The sequence below is a fragment of the Triturus cristatus genome, chromosome 2_2 (assembly GCF_964204655.1).
Source record: "Triturus cristatus chromosome 2_2, aTriCri1.1, whole genome shotgun sequence".
Lineage (NCBI taxonomy): Eukaryota > Metazoa > Chordata > Amphibia > Caudata > Salamandridae > Triturus > Triturus cristatus.
The window spans coordinates 477,876,549-477,883,967 of record NC_140582.1 but is presented as its reverse complement, the minus strand read 5'-3'; the positions used below and the strand labels follow the sequence as shown (position 1 = coordinate 477,883,967).

Genomic DNA, 7,419 nt, shown 5'->3' with positions numbered 1-7,419 from the left:
TCCATCCATGTATCCATATGTCCATTTACCCTTTCACTCATCCTGCTTTAACCCACCAGAGCATTCCATTCACCCATCAACCTTTTCACCCACCCAAGCAGGCATCCTCTCACTCATTTACACTTTCATCCATTCTTTACCTACCAATGCATCCTATCACTCACTATGCATCCAGTACACTTACCCACACATCCTTTCACTCATATAACATTTCACCCATCCTTTCTCCTTCTATAATTTTTTCGCTTTTCCATCAACCCATCATTTTTAGTGTTCATAATGAGCTTTTGTCTGCTGAGTTGGAGATAGAAGAGACCATTAACTCAACCCTCGCTGTAGCTGCTAAAGTGGGGGGTTCATGACACTCTTGCAGTGAGTATACTAGAAATTGTCAATAAGCAAGCAATTTGACTGGCCACCGCCCATCCCTGCCGCCACTGGGCCTCCTCCTTCGACTGCTGCCGGGTCTGCTTCACTGGTGCTGGCCCCAGCACTGGTGGTCTGGGTGGCTAGAAAAAATATTACACACTTTAAATGCAAGATTCTTATATATATTTTTGAACATGATACAACCATAATACACCACTACTGTTAAAAACCAGGTTAGCAAGCCAACCCAAAATGTTTCACAATAGAGGGCAGAGCTGTGATTGCTCTGAGTCATTGAAGCGCAATGAAGGAGTTGAATAATTGGTCAATGAAGGACACATGGTATTGGTTGGCAAATGCAATGGCACCGTCCTCATATTAGTTTCTAGCCATGCTGCGTTGTCATCAAAACTGCTGGCATTCAACTACTACTGTATAAATGAATGATAATACATACACAATATTGGGGATTCTCCACATGACCTAGTTTTACTGTTTGAGCATGAGCAAGAAAAAGTAAACCTTCTCAACAAACATGCATAGAATAGCTTACTTAGGCATGCAATCTTCACAGTAGAGTATGTTTACTAAAATTGGTTCTCTTAGTCTTACAGTACTAGTCCACAAGTTGTATAATGGGAGATGGAATGCTTACTGGCAAAGCAGAAGAACAGAAACTACAGACAGACTAGTACAGAGAAGAGGAATTCAACAACAGAAATTTGAAATTTAGAAAATAGCTACTATAATCCAGGGATAACACGAATTTAACAAACATCAGATAGAATGAAGATGAGATGGAAAAAATTCGGAGGCAGGCACAGTAAAAAAAAAGAAAGTGGAGCGGTAAAAGTTCGGAAAATAATTATAATATTACGAGGAGGACTTATTGGGTCAGCAGATCTGTCAGCCGCGGCGCTGGTGGTAATGTTGGTGGTGGAACTTTCACCTGTCATGGCACTGGTGGTGGAACCCCCAGTTGCCTGACCTGCCTCTGTGCTGTTAGCCCTCTTCTTTCCCCTGGAGGCTGATGTAAGAAGTAAAGAAGATAAAATTAAAAAGACTAGTGGTATAGTTAATAATCTCCCCTAAAATGCAGTACCAGTGTACTCTTTTAAATCAGATCGCCAATATTACTAGTATTGAGTTGACATATTCCTAATTTTCCAAACCTAAGCCCTATTCAAAGTTTCCTAAGCTACATTTTGGAACTACTAAAGCATTGCAACACATGAACTTTGCTTCTCATCTTATTCTCAGTCTCAACCCCCTTTTGATGGGCTAACTCAGCCTCCCTTTTTTCAATGCATAGATGCATACTACACATCACTGGGAGATTGCTTCAGACTGTACGAGCTACAAAAAGAAAGGCACAGAGAATGCTAACTCACTTATATTATTACTACTACCACTATCTTAATAACAGGACAGAGGAGCTTGCAATACTTCTTAAATAATCAGCCCAATGGAACGCCAATGAGTAGGATTAGGTCACGCCAAGCTCCTGGCTGGATCACATAATATTTGTAACGTAAACTTAACTTACACTGAGTCCACAAGTCCGGACAGTTGGCTAATTTGGCCATTAGATATTAATGGATGTCATGCATGTTTTCTCAACTACACGAGGGATTTTAGGATAAACAAGTCAGACCCACGTTACACATGGATAGAACACACGGGACAGGTAACAACATATAGCATTGGAGAGTTGTTCCTAGACCGGCTAAAACATTCAACGTTACAGGAGGTGAAAGAACACTTGTCTCTCCTTTCTGATGACATTTATCTACAGGATGTTTTGCTAAGTCTTAGAAAGCTACGTCACAAACGCTCTTTGCCTTCAATACACAATGAAGTATGGGAGATTTTACCGCTGATAACTGCTGAAGAGATACGTAAAAATTACAGAGACAATTAAAAACAAAGGCTCTAATAGTAGTTGACAATGGTATGACTACAGTATGCCCTAGGATTTAATCTTTAAGTAATATTGTGTAATCTGCTAGTGATATCATACAGAGTGATATTTCTCTTTTACAACATGGACAAACACAGCTTAGACCCATCATGCTTTTGAGCTGGACTTTGTTGTAAAATCTGCAAGTCCTACAGTCATGAAAAAAGATCCTTGAATGTGTAGAATTTGTGCTGAAGAACAATTATTTCTTATATCTAGGTACCTTGCATGATCAGATCTGTTGCACTGCTATGGGAGCCAGGTTTGCTTCCTCTTATGCCAACCTTTTCATGGATGGGTATGAGAGGGAGCTTGCATAGAATGAAGGAGCACATGAAGGGTATAAACATGTAGCCATGTGGGTCAGGTATATAGATGACATATTGATTGTATGGGATGAAACTGAAGATCAACATGTGTCATGTCATAGATATTTGAACATGAATAATGTGAATGTTGAATTATCCTTAGAAAATCATAAAAAATATATAACATTTTTGGATTTAGAACTTTATGTGAAAGACCATAAGCTTCATACGAGATCATTTAGAAATAGAACAGCAAGCAATAGTATTTTACTCTTTAAATCTGGGCATCATTGTAATCAGAAAAAGAACAGTCCTTAGAGGGAACGAATTAGTCACAAAGGAATTGTACAAGTATAGATGATTATGAGAGAAGAAGAATTGAAACATTTTAAAAGACTTAGATCAAGAGGTTACCCACCTAAAATTCTGATGGAATCGGTTAAAAGAGCTCAGACAGTCCTACGAGAGACTTTACTCAAAACGGTGACAAAAAGAAACATAGGGTCAATTGACAGCAAGTTAGATTTATAACAAAATGTGCTGAGAATGTCAAAATATATACTATTCTAAAAAAACTTTGGGACATTCTTAAAATCCATAACAAATGTATGTACTACCATTACCAATAAACCCTTAGTTCATTTTAGAAAAGCAGAAACATTTGAGAACTATTTTAAGTCTTACAGGTTTGAAAGCATACATTTGACCAATAGGTTACAGAATAAACCTTGTGGTTGGTATAAATGTAACAAATGTATATGCTGTAAATTTATCCTGGACAAAATGAAGGAATTTTTTCAAGATAGGAAGAACAATTTCAAGATTAGATCATTCTAATACCACTTTTTGTGTGTATTTAATTACATGCTTATGTGATAAATGTTATATAGGTTCAAATATTCATTCCCTTGAGGAGCGAATTAAAGAACACATTAATGTAATCAAACAGTCAGACAGCAAGTTCCAACTTAGTAAGCACTTTCAAGAAAATCATAGTCTCGATAATATTTCGATGATCTCAGTACTTGGGATTGATCAAATTAAAGCTCATCATAGAGAATGCGTTCATAGATTACGTTTAATAAAAACTTGGCAGTTAGAGACGTTACATTCAGTGGACTTTGGCTTGAATCTAGATAGAGAATTCCACATCACCCTATAAATCTTGATGAGAATCTGGGGAGGAACTCTGTAAAATTTGTAACGAGTTAGGAGAATATGGAAATTGCTCCCCACTCATTTGAATTCTAATACTCAGGTTACGAATTTGTTAGCTAATTTGGTGGATTTCTTATATGATAATGAAAACCTAACGTGGAAGTGGATGAGCTGCTTGTAAAACTTAATAGTGGACAATTTTTGGAATAGCAGAATGGTAAACTTAGCAATTATGCAACGATCGAAATATTAAACATACTGTGTGACTTCTTTTACATTTTTGCATTTTCGTACTTTGGTATTATTTGTGAATTACATCAATGGAGGTGTTACTTTTAGCCTTTACATGATGTATTGAGGTATTTTTACATTATTAATAACCAGCGTAGAAAAGCAAGGTTTAGAGAATTGCTTAACCCAGGAGGGAAGGATGAGTGTATGAGACTGATTAGCACACAACAGAGGTATATAATGTAGATTAAAGGAGCTTGGGACTGTTAGCTCATGTGTAGTTCAATGGTTATATATGAGAATAGGTGAAGGATGTGAGGAATGGACTACCAAGAGTTTGAGGCTCATATTGAGTATATGGCTGTTATGAAGATTATTTCTTTTTTAAATATATTTGTTTCTTTTGGATTATGACACATGAAATATTAGCCAATGGTAGAATGTACTCTAGCACTTTATTTACATTTATTTGTATTTGTATGGATTACAGTGACAGGATACTATGTTTGTTTTTTATAATTAGCTTTGCATCTGTTTGCTCAGAGAATACATTTATCTGATGTGGAAGAGTATAATGAGTGAATTTAATAATCCATGTCAGATTTTTAATCAGACTGGAATAACTAAACATTGAAGTCCATATGGCACCAAATCCGGGGAAATGGTAAGTTATGCCCTCCTCTTAGATGGAGAGTATTTAAGTATGTCGGACGGAAATATTTTAGATAGATGCCATTTTGATACCTGGAAGTCCCCACTGACATAAGTAGGTTAGTTTCTGTTGATTGATATAATTTTTCAGTCCCACCAAGAGTTATTAGAAATGTTAATAGAGTGCAGTATTGCAGATAAGTTTTTGCCTTCTCTTGTTTAATTTGTTTGTGTATCACATAAATCACTTTGTTTCTGATTGGGGCTGCTCGATAGAAGAGATAAATGATTAAACCAATTAATGAGATGAAGACTGAATAGATATTGTGTTAAAGATATGGGAACACGGTAAATTAGGTAAGACTATGATGCAGGCAATGGGTGGACATGAGATTTGTATGGTTAGGAGTAAAAGTCTTGAGAACATGTATAGCCTTATTTAGTTTTGCAGATTTCAGATTTGATTGTATGTGAGGAATTTAAGCTCTCTGGAATTCCATTAGTGAGCTGGATAATTTTGGAAGTTAGCGCATTTATAACCTATGTCCATGTAGTGATAAAAAGTCAGGAAGAAGTTAAAGGTGAGCGGGAAACATATATCAGGTGGAGAAATAGCTGTCTATAGTTAAATATAGTTACTATATAACCAAAGTAGCACAAACCTAGGAAACAACATATTGGTCACTAGTTAAATGTGGACGCGACCTCGAGGCTCGAACCCTGGTTTCATGCACCAGAGGCGGCAGCGCAGCCGATGGGCTAGCAGGAAAGTGTTGGGATTTGTTTCTTCAATAATACTGATTATATAAATTTGAATATGATATTTCATTTGCCACTTCAAAATTACTGTGAAATTAAATATTATATATTTGTTGATATTTGCAGCGCTTAACACCAAGTCATTTGCTTTTGGTTCATGATTGTTAAAAACTACTTACTATAAATTAGCTTTTTCAGCCCTAAAGAAGGAGCTATGATTGCTGTGAAACACGTGTTGTCTGAGGCAATGGTAGCTGAAGTTTACTTGTAATGGCAATTTTAAGAAATTAACAGTAATTCAATTATGAATGTTTCTTGTTATATAAGTAACAAATGCCTCAACTGTGTTTTCTATGCTATTTCAATAATAAACAAGAATTAATGCTTACATCATATTCAATGACTGTTTGATTAGTGCAATGTTAAGATAACAACTCCCTAGAGAAAGTGATTGTTTATATAGCAATCTCAGATGTAGGCATGGAAAGTGTTAGTGAAGTAATCTGACTCTCCTTAATCATATGACGTAGCAGGGTGTAACCTTTGAATTCTGTCCGTCAACTGCGGCTTCCTAATTGCAGTGTATATACAGATACACGGCCTTATTTGCTCCCCTCACCCAAGGTAACTTAAATTACCCAATGTCATGGCTGGTGCGCTTTCCACATACTGTGATTTTGAAGTAGTAGCCACATAAGCCAAAATCTACTGCACAATTTGCATCTTTTACCCCAAACCATCTTTCTCAAAATGATCAAAAGTTACTAAAAATGCCACACACATGATAAAACCCAATGTGAGATATTTTGAAAATGTTAACTGCCCAGTTTTCACCTGTATTATTCTTCACAAATAGACTGAAGCAATAACTTGTGTCCTCGTAGTGGTAATAACCACGATGGATACGTGGAAAGATGTTTCTTTCTACTAGGAACATGTCCACCTATAAAATGAATGGAAAGAACAATTCTTGTCAGTAAAATGTTCTGTTTCACTACTCGTGCAGATTCATGTGTTCACCACATACACTGCATTCCAAGCATTTGCTATTTCAAGGGGATGCACAGGCTTATACCACTCGCAATACTACTTGCTTCTATGCTAATATTGTAAAGTCATTCTTAGATAGATGCATGAATAATGCATGTGTGACAAACAATGAAGGTCTGAAAGACTGTTCCTCCCAAAACCCAAAAATTAAACCAAGACCTTAAACATGCATAGGACCTGTAGAATAAGAGGAATACCTTCCATGTATGCTTATTTCCTGTTGAATGCAACAGGCTATTTATTTGAAACAACCTATTTTACTCTGGGAGCTTGATCAGTCTGTGTTAATAAAAAGGCATTCCTACGCTTTCATGCACTATGACATTATTTTAGTGAATAACATTTTAAATAGTACTTGCTTACAACCTATGCATTTTGTAAATGGCATTTGAAATACCTTAAACCTTTTTCAAGTTAGCATCATGTTTCTTCTCTCTAACATCCTGCCATATCCCATCATCCTCCCCTTCCTTTTCTTTCATCCTTCTAACCTTCTAATACTTGTGCTTTGCTGCTTTCATTCCTCCTTTAAAACCATTACTTTGTACTTACTTTCCAGTACCACTTTATGTACTTCTCATCTTTCCCAAACAAATACCTAGGGCCCCATTAGCATGTCAAGCGAAAGTCCCTGGTACTCCCCCCGCCATATTAGTACGGCGTGGGGCACCGCGGTGGATGGGAAGACCGTCCGCCGCTTCTCTGCCGGTCGACTCGTTGATCGGTAGGAAAAGGGACATGATATGGTGGCGGTGTCTGCAAGACACCGCCATCCATATCAGGATGCATGCGGTTATTGGGCTTTTCATGGCGGCATTTCCGCCATGGAAAGGCATGCGGTGGCTGACATTGGGGGCCCGTTGCGGACCCCCAGGGTGTCAGGGGGGTGCACATAGGGGGTTCCCATGGTCCCCCCCTCATTGCCATGCACTG

At 37.5% G+C, this 7,419-nt stretch overlaps 1 long non-coding RNA gene across 1 annotated transcript; it reads right to left on the bottom strand.

Moving 5' to 3' along the window:
• Nucleotides 1-334: 334 nt before the first annotated feature.
• Nucleotides 335-6,379, bottom strand: LOC146862387 (uncharacterized). The gene is made up of 3 exons (XR_014978436.1): nt 6,271-6,379; nt 3,056-3,106; nt 335-509 (listed from the first exon to the last, which is right to left on the bottom strand). It is a non-coding gene; the product is annotated as an uncharacterized LOC146862387 (long non-coding RNA).
• Between the last annotated feature and the right edge of the window lie 1,040 nt (nt 6,380-7,419).